The following is a 15,997-nucleotide window of genomic DNA, read 5'->3' as shown; positions in this document are numbered from 1 at the left end:
AGTCTTCTTCAATTTTATTGAAAAAATTCACTGGAAACCACTCGACCTGCACATTGATTTGTTACACAGGGCTTAAAGTAAAATTAGACACCAGCATTTTGATTTGCCACCCTTTTTCCCTCTTTTGAATTTCAGTAGTGATTAAAGTAAGAGAAAAATGATAATAAAAGAAGTCTTGAAAATCAGATTCTTGCTTTCCTGTATCATGGGGATTCCCTCTTTTAATGATCTAATCAAATGATTGCATTTTTATTGAGAAAAGTTTTTGCTTGTTTTGTTTTCTAACAACTATACATGTGTCTTTCACATTTTTAATTTTCCTTTGGAGGTTTTGTGTGTGAACCCCACCTACTGTGCACACAGGCGAGCAAACATGTACATGCTTGTACTTGCGTACACATACCCCCATCACAACCAGTTCAGAACTGTATTTTATAATCCAGAATACTTTCTATTTTACATATAGCAGCTTATACCCTTATTTTTTTACCTTTATGATCAATATTTCTGTTTCAGGTTGGCTACTATGCAGGATATAGTTTGCTCCTAAAAATTTACCGCTCATATCTGCTTTCCTCAATTCCTGAAAATGACTTTCTGTAAAGTTTCAGTTCAAAATCATAATTGGGTGCATTAAAAATAAAAGTATCCTTGTATTTAAGAATGTTCTTATTTTATTTAAAGATAGAGTTAAAATAGGTTATATTTTCCTCTAAATGCTTATGGCCTAAAGAGACAAATTTAATTTCTTGAATATAAATAAAATTCAAATCAACATTATGCTGCCAATCATCTTCCAAATAATAGTGAAGAGGGCTAGAGAATTTGAGTGTAGTGGAAGGCAAGCGAAGGTGATAGCAAAAGGGATTGTTAAGTAATATGGCTTCTCACCCTCTCTAGAAGGATTTAGTGATGCACAAGTAGGAACAGTTATTCTTACAATCTATTCATCCTCTCAAAAACATGGTATACATATTCTGATGTGTTGTTTTTTTTTTTTTTTTTTTTTTTTTTTTTTTCTGAAGAACGCTGACAAATGCATGGTTGCTTCCTGGTTACTTCGAAAATTAAAGGTGCTCCTTCAGCAAGTTAAAGTATATGAAACAACCAAACGTGGATTCTATTTGCTTCCTGTTGGGGAACATTCAGTTGCAGCCTTACAATGGTCTACAGGGTGGCAAGGTATTTATTTGTCATGCTGATTAATCAAATTAAAGTTACATATGCATTCAGGTGCTGAACCATCCAAGAACTAGTGATGTAGTAATGAATTTCAGGCATATGGCAAAATACAAATCAATATTTACGTATCAAACAATTAGTAGTGTTTAAATAAAAACTGCAAAATATTACTAGTTTCATCTAGTTATTTTTAATTAAACTTTATATGATTCAAATATTTTAGGCCACAAATGAGGAAATTAAAAAAAAAAAAACTCATTGCAAAATGTGATCTATTATAGCTACTTAAGAGTAAGAGATGGTGTAATATAGATAATTTGCAAAAATTAACTGTAATTATTCTTGGATCTATGTACCTTCATTTGTGGTTCTTCATACCAAAAAGTATTATTTCCTAACTCCTTGAAGCTGGACTTCAGCTTTCTCTCTCCAAAAACTGTGACTACCAACTGAACAAGTTCCTGTTAGTTTATGGGATAAAGAGAAACTCTTGGAGGAGAAATGAATTGTCAATCCTGAGGCCTTCTTAGACACCTTAGGCAACCTTAACTAATCTAGCAGCTGACCAAAGAAGCATGATGGAGCACAGTTGAGATCAGAATGATGGCTGAGTCAAACACAAATTACCAATCTGTGAAATAGTACGATAAACAAATATTTTTTGCTTTATTCCATCAAAATTTTGCTCAGTTTATTGTATACTATGATCAATGGAAATATGTATCTGATATAGAAGGGGTTTTCCACTGATCCAGTAATATTATGCAGCCATAAAAAAATGAGATCATGTCATTTGTGACAACATGGATGGACCTTAGGGTATTACACTAAAAATATTAAGGCAGACTGAGAAAGATAAATACCATATGATTTCACTTATATGTGGAATCTAAAAAACAAATGAATAAACAAACAAAAGAATCAGACTGATAAATACAGAGAACTGATAATATTATGGCAACCTGTTCTATAAAACATTTTTATCATCAAATAAGCTCATCTTTGATCAGATTTTCTCTAAGTTGCCAATTTTATATGATTATAGGGACTAGAGAATATGTTTCCTAACTATTACAAATAGGAATTTTTCTTGTAGAATACATTCTTTATCCTTCTTATCCATCTTAGCTTCTGTATCTATTTGTTCTCTCTCTCTATTTTGCTGTAATTTTTTGCATGTTTCCCATACCTTTGAAGAATTTGCTAGATAAAGCTAATTCATTATTTTATTTGTAAATCAATTTGTTAATTGAATTATAAATTCAAACTAAGTTGTTCATTGTATATCTAGTTCTAAATGCACAGTAATAGTATGGGAGATATCTTTTTCCTTCTAACCTCTGGTTAACAAAGCCTTTTTCTTATTATCAGATCAGTGGAGAAACCCCCTCTTTATCAGATAACTAATGCCAGAGGGGAGGGAAGAGGAAGGTGGGCAAAATGGGTAAAGGGGAGTGGGAAATAAAGGCCTCCAGTTATGGAATGAATAAGTCATGAGAATAAAAGGCACATCATGGGGAATATGATCAATGATACTGTAACAGTGTTGAATGGTGGCAGGTGCTAGCTACACTTGTGGTGAGTAGAGCATAATGTATAGAGAAGTTGAATCAGTATATTGTACACTTAAAACTAATCTAACATCATGTGTCAGCTATACTTGAAAAGGAAATTGAAAAAGATATTGCATTATTTTGTGAGTGCCTTTAACATTGGGACTAGTAACAGAAACAATATTAAAATAGTTATAGGATTTTAATTAGTATGACTTCTAACATAAACATGGTACTATTTTTCTGGAAATTCTGTTCCATATTAGATTACAAAATAAGAGTATAGATATTGAAAGGAATAGAGATGATATGATTATTTTCAGATAATATGATTAAATATTTAGAAATATTAGAGATCAACAAATCAACTAATGTAATAACAAAATTCAATAAGGCAGTTGCATACAAATTAATGTACCAAATTTTGCAACATTTATATATACAAATACAAACTAATTATAAAATACATTAAAAATCTCACAGTACTATTAGGTGACATTAAACAGGCCCTGTTTTAAGTGCTTTACAGAACCCATGGGTCTTATAAAAAATGTTATTTTTTTAAGATTTATTTACTTATTATTTATGATAGAGAGAGAGAGAGAGAGAGACAGGACGAGGGAGAAGCAGGCTCCACGCTGGGAGCCCGACACGGGACTTGATCCTGGGACTCCAGGATCGCACCCTGGGCCACAGGCAGGCGCCAAACCGCTGAGCCACCCAGGGATCCCCATAAAAATGTTATTATCCTCAAAATTCAGGTGAGGAGACTGAGGCTCAGAGAGTTAATAGGCCATCACCACATAGCAACTGAGGTAGTAACGAGATCCTTATCCTTATCCCAAGCCAACTGATTCTAGAATCTATTTCCTAAGTTTCCTATACTGTCCCTTGATCTCAACCACAGAGACAACACAAAATATGCAATACCAAAGCCAAATTTAAGAACTTTTCAGGATTCATCAAGAAAAAATAAAATGCTTATAGAGCATAACTGGAAACATGGAAAGCGTGTCTATTTTCCTATCTTTATAATTAGCACAGTAGTGGGTACATTTATTAAGCACTAAATAAATGTTAGTGAATATATAAACTGATAACGTTTAATGTTGTAGCAATGTAGGAAAACAAGCATTCTCATTTGTTGTTGGTTGGGTGTAAATTTGCATCATGTTTTAAATGAATATTTTTACATTAATGTTTATAATAGAAAATGTAACTCTTTAACCAGGAAACCTTCTATTCACAGTTTTATTCTAGATAAATATTCTACACTATGTAAGAATGCCTTTGGCAATAAAGAAGTGAAAACTTGATAAATCACATCTTAAAAATAGAAGTTCGTGTTTTCCCCATATAATTGGACATAGGCAATGTTTGCTATTGATGAAGTAGTTTCACAATATAACTGGTTTTGAGGTTCTATCATTCTCCTCTGACATCCTTAGCATCTTCTTTCTCCTTCTCTTTGTTTCATTATGGTTTCAACATGTCAAACTCTTCTCCAGGTACCAGGTCTGCTTTCCAGAGAAGGAGAAGGAAGGGAAAAGGGCAGCAACAATACACTCTTTTCATACCTGTTGCTTCAATTGGAGAGTAAATTATCTTTCCAAGTGACCCCCCCCCCCACCAGATTGTATATGGTTTAGAAATAAGTTACTCTAAATGCAAGAATTTACTTAGCTTTCAATTCCAAGTTGATACTGTCTACCAGGCTCTCACAATTAATGGCTGGATATATATGTAAAAAGCTAGCCTTGTGCCATCTATAGGATAAGAAAAAAGCTAGAAAAATATCTCGGTAACTATTGATGGGAGATCAATGATTATATGGCCATATATAGAGAAGAAAGGAGAAAGAAGAAGTAGAAACCCCTTAATTACACACTTTAGATTTTGAGTGAAGGGTTGCAATAGCTGGCTTTTTTTTAAAGGTTTTATTTATTTATTTATTTGAGAGAAGGAGTATGAGCAAGGGGAGGGGCAGAGGGAAAAGAAAAAGCAGACTTCCCACTGAGCAAGAAGCCCAATGAGAGTGAGCCTGAGCTAGATCCCAGGACCCTGGGGTCATGACCTGAGCTGAAGGCAGATGCTCAACCCACTGAGCCACCCAGGCATCCCGCAGCATCTGATCTTACCTCTCTTTGTTATGATGATAGAAAAAAGGCTAAAATTAGGAAACTATAATAAGATATTGAAAAGCATAAATGATAGTCTCATGCTCATTCTGTTTTTACAGTGCATTATTTTCTGTTAAAGTGAAGATATCCACAGGTTAGCTATCATGACTGCAAATGTCAACAACATCTCTTAAGAATCTGGCAGCCAGTATGGTCTAGCCTGTGATATATGGAGCAAAGACCCAGTATCACAAGATACTGAATATGGTGAACTAATAACACTAAATAAAACACTGATACATATACCTATTTTTCTCTCATCTTCCTTACCCCCAAATTACTTTTTTTTTCCTCTTGGTTAGCCAGGATATTTAGGTTAATATGCTTGCCTGTCTGTATATTTATTTGCACTTTCAAGTTTTAATCAGCAGTATTTATTACTTTAATATTTATAAAATAAAAAGAACAAAGAAGCATATGATGTTCTATTGCTGCTTAAAAAAGAATAAAGCTTTTTTTCCCCACCCATAAATATTTTAACCCAACTGAACTAGTCATAGAAAGATAGATTTCTAAGCCCATATTTTAGCATCATAAATTGATGGTAATCTGAGGCATGGTCCATTAGATGTGATTTATGCTTCTCGTTAAATATAGCTATAGCAATATTTTTTTTTTTTGCAAAGAACAGTTAATAGTAAACAAGTTTACTCTGAAGAAATTTAGATTCTCTATAAATAACACTACTATGGAACTTCAGCACTTCTACTTCTGTAATGCTAATTAGTAGACCAACTCATGGTATGTTTTGAATTATCTAACAAACAACTTGTTTAATATTCTTTGTCACAAACTAAGCAATGCAAGAAGTTATAAAAAGCTCTTTAAAATCTCATTAAAATCCTGAAATTAAAAAAGACTCTAAGTTTGTGGGAAATATAAACTAATGTTTCTGAAATATAACGTTTTCTTTTCTTTTCTTTCTTTCTTTCTTTCTTTCTTTCTTTCTTTCTTTCTTTCTTTCTTCTTTCTTTTCTTTCTTTCTTTCTTTTTTTTTTTTTTTTTTTTTTTTAAGAATAACATGATCCTAACAGAAGTCATGCCTGAAAATTGCAGGTATTTTCCACAGGAAAAATTTAGCTGACTATAGAGTCATACTTACATAGTGTGATATGTTATGATTCAGAATATATTCATCCTCCTTGGCCCCTTTCATGGAGTACTTTATACCTCCACCCTGTGGGTGTTGTATTTGGTTGTGTGACTCACTTTAGCCAAAAGAATGTTAGGGACTATGACATACATACATTCAAGCAGGCTTTATCTGTCTTTGCATGGATTGGTTTGTTTTCTCTTAGTGCTCCTGTGCACAGACATGAGGATTTCACTTCCCAGATAAGGTACGATCTTTCAATTTGGATCTAAATATCAATTTACAGCTAACCCACATCTTGGAGGGAAACCTAATTGAACCACTAGAGCTTAGCAGAGTCAAACCAAGATGCAGCTGATCCAATTGCCTAAGAGCACAAAATAAGTGGTTGTGCCTTTAAATCACTTATATTCTAGGTTGTTTGTTATGCAGCATTGCTACAACCAAAAGATAACTTACACAAATGGTTAGCATCCCAGGCTGGTGAATATGGGAAACATATACAGTCAAAATCATTTCTGGAAATTTTTCAACCTTTTATTCCTAAAACGTTTTAGGAACAAAAGTTAAAATACATTGTAGTTTTGCATGCACACCCCTGTAATACGGCTAGATAAATGTATATTTCAAAAACATGTAAAATAATACATATCCTAACTATCATTTTATACTACTACATTTTAAACATCAGAAATGCACATCCTATGGAAGAAACTTAAAGTGATAACTGCTGAGAATTACCATGACTTCTGTCTCATGAGTACTCCTGGACATGTATTCATTTCATAGGATTGCCTCCCTAATAAATGGCTACTTTCCTCTTCCCCTATTTTTTTTTTGCCTGAGAGTGCATCAAAACTCCTCTAAATAACTCTGCAACCAACATGAGATCAATATATGTGTACTAATATTTTCATCATGTTTTGTGAATCTTAATTAAAAATATGTACACATTCGATTATGCAATCATAGTTCTGTTAAGTGGTATTACTGCCAAGAATTATAATCCATGTGCAATTCAATTTTAGATTTTATTCCTAAAAACATTTTAGTTATATTTATAATGATCTGTATATGCAATATAATTTCAATCAAAATCACAATATATTTCATGAAACTAACAAGGTGATTCTGATATTTTTATAAGGATCAAAAGTAAGAAGAAAGCAGACCTAAGAATTACATAGTCAGTCAAAATGAGCAAATTGTTGATAGAGGAATCCTTACAGGATATACCGATATTATAAAGATCCTAGTAAGAAAATGTGGAGCCGTGCCGGAAGCCGACCTTTGCGGAGCCCACGCAGAAAAGATGCCTCCAGGACCCCAGAGTGGGACAGCTCTTTTGGACAACGTGCTTCAGTACTGGAGGCAGCATCTTCTCATAAATCGTCTACAAGACAACGTGCTTTGGAACTCAAAGAAGCATCTCTTTTCACATAACCAATTACAGAACTAATTACAAACTGTTTTTATCTGTTCATTAAGGTAGATATAATTAAGGCAACATTTTGTTAAACTAGTTTGAGTGTGTGCTGTAGAGTAATAATTACTACTTTTATTTCTTTGCGATCCTTTCTAATTTGTCTTGGCTTCATCTAAAGCCACCTCCTGTTCTTTCTTGCTCTCTGCTCTTCATCACAAAGGCTTAGGCCCCTTGTCCTGCACCCCTGTCACTTTCCTGGTTACGTTCCCCCTCTCTTGCTGTCCCCTCAAATTGTGCTTCCTCAGGGGGGCCTCCCTGATGCCCCAGACTGGAGAAGTCCTTTGGCGTAATCCCCCCCCCCCCACCATTCCACTGTTGCATCGATATGCACCTGTCACCTGTGCTTCCCACTGCAAGGTGAGCTTCTCGAAGCCCAGGCCTCAGGCCTGTGCCATTTCCTTCTGTGTCCCGAGTGCCCCAGACAATGCTTGGCTGTTGGTTATATTCAATAAACATCGGTGGATTGATTCGTGGTAAAAAAAAAAAAAAAAAAAAAAAAAAAAAAAAAAAAAAGAAAATGTGGTATTGGCCACAAAGCAATAAAATAGTAAATAATCTAAAACCAAATCCTTTCATATTTGTAAATTTGATTCAACAGAGAATCCATTGTAGATTAGAAAGAAATGACAAATTATTCAATATATTTTATTGGGTAAATTGGTTATCCATAAAGAAAAAATGAATTTGAAACTCTCTATATTTTGTCTCTTTAGATGGATACAAGAAGTAAATTTGGAAGACAATTTTTAATGTTTATAAGAAAATATAAAATTTTAATCACAAAATTATCATAAAAATATCAACCAGAGGGATCCCTGGATGGCGCAGCGGTTTGGCGCCTGCCTTTGGCCCAGGGCACGATCCTGGAGACCCGGGATCGAATCCCACATCGGGCTCCCGGTGCATGGAGCCTGCTTCTCCCTCTGCCTGTGTCTCTGCCTCTCTCTCTCTGTGTGACTATCATAAATAAATAAAAATTAAAAAAAAATATCAACCAGGGCAATAGCAGCTAAACAATTTCCAGAGCTCACACAGAACACAAAGATATTTAAGCTCCAGCCAGCCAAAGCTAGAAGTGGAGATTCTTGTTGATCACCTGAGACATTCAACAAAGTAAGCACACACATAGATTGCACATTAGTAGCAGAGCTAAACCATCACAGAAGTAAAGCTAGGGCAGGGACAGGTCTGGAGTAGTTTTACTCTAGAGGTAATTTTTGCTAAGCATCACCATTTGCACCCATATTTTATTATTCTGTATATACTCAAAGGAAGCCATATACACATTTCTGGAGTTCTTTTCCTACATAACTTCCTCTTTTGGGGAACACAGTCTCATAACATCCAGCCCCCTGAGCCAACTTTAACTGTGAGCTCAGTTTCCCCACCTCAACCAGCACCATCACCCTGGAATTCCCCTCCACTGTAGTCCCAAGTGTGTTCCTAGGAAGAAAATCGAGCAGCCACTGGGCTCATCTCAAATGCCATCTTTCTCTCAGAGATAACAGTTCTTCACAGACTATTATCCAAAGCCCTAAAACTTTTGTTTCACATACTTCATACAGTTTTCCAACTGTGTCTGGTGATAGAGAAAACAATTTTTGTATAATAATGATTTCCGCAGAAGGAAAAGTAAGGTGAGGAATGGAGTTTTAGGTAACCAATCTAGTAATAGTCATTTGATGATGAGTTTATGAATGTATTTTTATTTTCAAAACTCCTATATCATAAACACACACATATATATGCACATACATTTTTTATTAAATATTACAAAATGTGAAAGACTGTTTACCACATATGAGAGAGGTAACATTGATTTGACAGTCTAATGAAAGTTGAGCTGATGCATAGGACTACTTTCATGACCTACTTTAAGGTCAGAGTTTCAAGATTGGCCAGTAGAATGCACAGAAAGAGTTTAGAGAAAGATAGCTACAGGCTTCTGCCCCTGAGAAATAGGGCTAATGTTTGTGCTTTTGCAAATTTATGAAAGACTAAGCCATGAAGAGATTTGAAAAGGGAATCAATCAAACTTGAATTTTGACATAGGAGTTTGACATGCGCATAAGACTTCAAAGTAGAGATATAGTAGAGATATTTTGAGTGAGGTTGGGGTAAAGTATTAATTTGGAAGTATTTGTGCATGAATGTGATTTAAATCTAAATATCTAGATAAAATCATCTAAGGAATAAGAATAATTACAGAGAAAATGATGTAGTCAGAGCTCTTGGACATATCCCATACAGACAGACCTTCTGTAGGGTGAGGAGTTAGGAAAACAAAAACACAACCAAAAAACTGAAGAGCAGAGGGTCATATAGAAGAAAAAACTAGCAGAATACGGTACAATGGAAGTTTGAAGAGAGAAAAGAAGTTGCTAATCAGTTATCTCAGAAAATAGGTAATAAGGAAAGATGAGGAAACTAAATAAACTAGACTCCATTCTATGCTACTCATTTTGGCAAAAAACAAAACAAAACAAAAACCTGAAACAACAAACCTATTTAAATGTGGTAATAGAACCAGTAAGACAAGACAAAAATGTAGTGTTTTGGAAACCACATAATTTATTATGTATATTAGAATTTAATTTTGTAAACGTAATAATTTATCACTGATGGTGCTTGAATTTATTTATTTATCATCTGAAGCTTTGTATAACCCAATTATTCATAGAGACAGGTTCCATGCATTATTATTACATAACTTTTCCATTGTAATGTGACTTTGTAAAATGGAGCCGGTCATTCAGATTGTCAACTTACTCACCAGCATAAAATCTATTTCCCTTGGTAGTGCTAATAATAACACAATAGTTCTTCTTGGTAGACAGATTGTGCAAGTCATTTACTTCTGTCTCTATTAAAGAAGGCTACAACAACTGTTATCTCCCACCTGAAATATCCTAAAGAAAAAGTTTCAATTTTAAAGGTTAAAGCAACATTCCATCCTTTTATCTACACGCAGGCATTGTTCACACTCTCAAGAGCCTTTTTATTTTGGTTTACTGGAACAATGAATAAAAAATTTATGAATTTACAAATAAACTTCAGTTCTTTAAGTGGTCAACCTACATGCCTACTTGAAATGTTCACCATAAAGGACAATAAAAGAGCTTTGATCTAAGCAAGCAGAAATTCTCTTTTTAGCACTTTTTCTGTTTTAAAAGCTTCTTAAAGATGTTATCTTACAAAGACTTAAATAGCAAAAGGGAAGAGTGATATACAAGACTGTGAGCTCCTGGGACGCCTGGATGGCTCAGTGATTAAGCATCTACCTTTGGCTCAGGGTGTGGTCCTGGGGTCCCCAGATTGAGTCCTACATCCGGCTTCCTTCGAGAAGCCTGCTTTCCCTCTGCCTATGTCTCTGCCTCTCTTTTTGTGTCTCTCATGAATAAATAAATAAAATCTTAAAAAAAAAAAAAAACCACAAGATTGTGAGCTCCTGAAAGAAAAATAAGTAAGAAGACAGGACAGCCTAGGTAACTAGAAACAAAAGCTCAGATTCTCTAGCCTGACTAGTGAAGGTCTTTCTCAGTCAAAGCCAGGAGGAGATGACGTTTCTTCAAATGTGCAGACCCCAGTGCAAAGCTACAAACAGCATGAATATTTCGAAAACATGACACAATCATATGGACAAAATAAATCTCTATGTATCAAGCCTAAGTAATTATAGATCTAGAAATCATTGACAAAGAATTCAAAGTGTATCAAGCTCAGTGATTTCCAAGAGAATATTGTTTAAAATACCAAATAAAATTGGAAAAATGACTTATGAGCAAAATGAGAATATCGATAAAGAGAAACAATTAAAAAGAACCAAGTAGAAATTCTGTTTTATCTTGTATGAAATGACAACCAAAAGAGAACAAGGATGACTATATTTATCAGACAAAATAGACTTTAAGTTAAAAATTCTCACAAAAGAAAAGAAGGCTATTACATAGATAAGAAAGAGCCAACTCATCAGGAATATAATAATCATAACAATCATAAGTAATCATAACAATCATAACAAGCACCAAGTATGTAAGGCAAACATTCACCTATCTAAAGGGAGAAATAGATAACAGTAATAGTAAGAGACTATTACCCTATTTTCAACAGTAGATAGCACATTCAGGGAGAAAATCAGTATAGGACAGCGAACTCAAACAACACCATAGTCCAAAAGGACCTAATAGATATATACAGAATATTCTACCCAACAGCAGCAGAATGCACACCCTTCTCAAGTGCATATGAAACATTCTCTGATAAATCACGTTACGTTACAAAATAAGTCGAAATTAATAAAATTAATTATTTATTTATTTATTTATTTATTTATTTATTTATTCGAAATAAATTTAAGATGATTGAAATACCAAGCATCTTTTCTGACCACAATGGAATGAAACCAGGCATCAATACCAGAAGGAAAATTGGAAAAGTCACCAGTATATGGAAATTAAACAGCACACTTTTCAGCAACAATTTTGTTAATGCAGTTCTGCCAGAGTCTTGATTTTATCCCCCTAAGATCTGTATTAGTTTTTTGACTTGTAGAACTGTGAGATAATACATTTGTTTTAAACCACCAAATCTGTGACAATTTTTTTTTACAGCAGGAATAGGAAACTAGTATAGTTACTACTCATTTATTGCCACATTCCCAGGTTATAGAAAATTTCTCTAGTGAACCTGGTATACTATCTCACTGTAGTCAGAAGTCTTCACCATGTAAAAACTGAGAAAGCTCCCACAATTTATTAGGTTCCATCATAGAAGAATAGGATATTTTATTTCAGAGTTTTACTGGGAAAATGGTATGTTCTTTTTTTAAGAGCTTTAATTTCACTTATATTTTTACTCAATCACTATAGGACATTGTAGCTAGTGAAAAAAAATAGAACTTTGTCTTGAAAATTTATCATTGCCCAATGTCTTTCTTGATGATGTCCTTCATGGGTCTATGTCAAAATGTAGAATCACTACAAAATAATGTATGGAACAACATGCTTTAAAAAATCAACAGGCAGTTTAAAAGAATGAGACAAATAGGAAACCACTGCAATCTTCTTACTGCATGGGAGACTTTTCCATTGCTAGGCTCCTGCAAGTTGGACAACTTCTCTCTGGCTCCTGTAGTACCTGGTAGCCAACAGCATCAGTTCTATATTGGCTTGCTGGTAACAAGGTTTCCTTCACTATTAGAAAGTAGAGCACTCCTATGAAAACATCCACAAGTAAAAATGGCATTAAGCAAAGAAGCAGTTACCACTAATTTATACAGAAAAAAATTTGAACATTCTCAGATCCCCAAAAATAACCTCTGTTAGGCTTTTCTGATACTTTAGGACACATCTTACTAACAGATACACAAAATAAATTGAGATAAAGCCAGGTGCTCATAGACACAGTCCAAAACTATGACAGCTTGATGCTGAGATACTGTGTGGTTCCTGGAGAATGAGCTTAGATGGGCCCCTCTCATTGCTCAGGGTATATGTTGCCTCTCTACTGGCTCACTACAAAACAAACATTGACCTTTATTTTTGCTTTACCCTTTTTTCATAAAAGCAAAATCCTCTTTGGATTTCTTTAGGTTAGCCAAAAAAAAAAAAAAAATACTAATGAAAGCCTTTTGCAAATGTGAAGTGGCATAACATGAACTTTCAAAAAGTAGGGAAGAGCTGTGTAGAGAGTACTATTTTCTACTATCTTGGGACATTACTAATAGTTCAATATAAGGCATGACATCTACTGGTTAAAGGTTTTTAAAAAGAGTCTAAAGAGAAAAACATGAAGGCATTGAAAATGTAGAGGGGGAAAAAGATCAAAGAACAGTGGAAAAGAAAAGTTTAGTTGTAGAAGAAAAAAAATAACTGCACTTCTAATTAAGAGTTGATATCAAGTTGACACTATGCAGGATGCTTGCACAATTGAAAATAATCGAAAATCTATGCATGCTTTTTCTTTTTATTACATATTTTAGACATGTGGAGAATCACCTGACATACTTTCAAACAGTGTAATAAACTAGCTTTTGCTGTGTATAGATTCTTCATTCCCATTAAGGTGGGATATTTGAAATAAATATTTCCTATCAATAAGGAATAGAAATGTTTATAAACCAATTTTTTTTGTAAATTCAGAGGAGAGGACATTTCTTATTAAATGTACATTTTACATTCATATTTTAGGAAAGTACTCAATTTATCACTGCCACATACATCTTTTGAAGGCTAAGAGTCATAATTTTTATGTTTACTTTTACAACTACATTATAGCGAGAAACAATGTAAGAGATTATTAGAAAAAAAGTGTTCTTCAAGACGGAAGAAATAATATATTGTATGATTTGCAAAGTTTTGATCTAAGTAAAGTCTAGACATTTTTTTCTTCCATCGTTACTTTCAACTATGATCATTAAGTCTCTATTTCCTGATCTGCAAAATACATCTGGATGATCTCACAGGTTATTAGTCACTCTCTCATATTAAATCTTAAAAAAAAACACAATTATGCTAGAAAATCCAGTTTTACTGTGGATGTAATCCTATGCAATCTACTCCCTTCAGGCATACCCGGGTTGGTTTCTTACAGTAGCTGTAGTGAAAAGAAAGCATTGGCCATTCTTTCACTTCTCCGCTTACCCCAGTGCCTAGCAAAGGAAGAGGGTAGGTATCCTGATCTTATTCTGAGAAATAGTCTTTCCCTGTGTTTTGAAGATTCTCACTACTCTGGTATTGAGGCTGAGATGAGTAATAGAAGAGGCAGATAACTTCATTTATAATCTGTTTATTTTGCTTTGGTAACAATTTATCTATGTTTTCACTCCTGCTTATTTTGCTTATGTCTCCTACTAGTGGCCTCAGCCCATAATGTTCATGAATGTCTAGCAAATATGTTTAGCTTTACTCTGTTCCTTCTTTCTATGGGGAGCTCTTTATAAAGGAGCAGCTCTAAATATGGCTTCAGGAGTAGTCCATCATAAGCCATCTCTAGGTAGTGTGCCACCCTTACTGGTGCAGCAGAACCTTGGGCAGTCCCCTGAGCAATCTCTAACCTTCATGGCCCAAAATAGAGGCAAAGGAAACACTAAGTAGCTCTCACTGCTTTCTTTTCAGAGATGCCACTGATTCTTCTTGTTTCTCTGCTTCAAGCTGCTATCTCAAGCTACACTGCCTTAAAAAAACAAACAAACAAAACACACTAAACCCTGAGTCCAAGAACATGTGTCAGTTCACCCAAAGAGCTCCTTTATAGTAGCATGAGAAAGATTCAGAGATTCAATGCTCAGTTATCTTCCAGTAAGAAAATGAGATACTAGTCTTGTACCTTACAGAAATCTCCAATTTCTGTCTCTAAGGTGAATTTTTACCTATACATTTTTACTCTGCTTTGTGAGGAAAGAATCTCATTTATTCTTCAAATAGGCAGGGTAACTAAAACCATTCTATTTCTCATTTGTGGTAATCTAGGACTTCCTCTCTCTAGTTACCGTCCCTGATATTTTGATTATATACTGTAGCGGGGAGTGGGATAGAGTAGAAGAGTGAGGAGAAAAAGAGTTCACTGTGAAAAACATGGTTTAATCTTGTTTTTAAGCACTGGAAGATAGTGTGTGGTTCTATTTATGAATGGGCTTTTAAAAAATATATGGCATCAAGTATTAATTGCTTATGACTGTGGACTTTAGTGCTATTTTGCAGGGCATTAGAAAAATTCTCCACTCAGTATCCTGTCATATACATATCCTTTCAACCTATGCTAGGCTAAATGTTTTTTTGTTTGTTTGTTTTATTTATTTATTTTTTAATGTGTGACTTCTGTTGTCTCTCATCCCTATGCTGTTTTTCCTGTCTTGGGGGAGTTGTAACTTCACTTTACAGTTTTTCTGGCCAATTTAGAATTATTAGCCCTTCCAATTTTCTTATATTTCACACAAAAATTAATTAATAAATATTCTCTGGTATACCTTCACAATGTCCAGAAACTGGAGATTTTTGGCCTGGAATACTGGTCCTGCACTGGTTTAAGCTATCTTTAATTCTCTTCTGAATTATTGCAATAGCCTCCTAATCAGCCTGATTGCTGAAACTCTAGCTTTCCATCCTTCAGCCAATTCTCTACAAAGCAGATAGATTAATTCTTTTAAAAGGTAAATCTCATATTTTACTTCATTAATGTATTCTCAAAATCCTCCAGGGATTTCCCATGTAATTTGGAGTGAATCTAAGACCACAGAGTCTGTCTCTCTGCCCTACTTACTTCTTTGCTGTTCTTAAATGGTTGGCACATTCTAGCTTCAGGCCGTTTGCACTAATTCATCTTTTGGCTTGGAGTTATATCTGCACAGATATGTACACGACCCATTCCCTCAATAGCCTCCAATATCACCATCAATATGAAACCACTCCTGCCTGATTCCCTTACTTAAAATTTTAATTCTACCTTATCATGTTCATTCCTAGCCTTTATCACTATTTTATTGTTTTCTATATGCCTGATTATC

At 34.4% G+C, this 15,997-nt stretch overlaps 1 long non-coding RNA gene across 1 annotated transcript in view; it reads left to right on the top strand.

Moving 5' to 3' along the window:
- LOC144320066 (uncharacterized) overlaps nucleotides 1-15,997 on the top strand; it is a 33,146-nt gene that overhangs the window by 14,701 nt on the left and 2,448 nt on the right. Inside the window, exon 2 of the long non-coding RNA XR_013385651.1 lies at nucleotides 1,026-1,182. This is a non-coding gene — a long non-coding RNA (uncharacterized LOC144320066). The remainder of the gene's footprint in view (nucleotides 1-1,025; nucleotides 1,183-15,997) is intronic.

Source organism: Canis aureus, chromosome 9, assembly GCF_053574225.1.
Source record: "Canis aureus isolate CA01 chromosome 9, VMU_Caureus_v.1.0, whole genome shotgun sequence".
NCBI lineage: Eukaryota > Metazoa > Chordata > Mammalia > Carnivora > Canidae > Canis > Canis aureus.
Note: the sequence above shows the minus strand (reverse complement) of the source record. Positions and strands in the feature narration are given on the sequence as shown.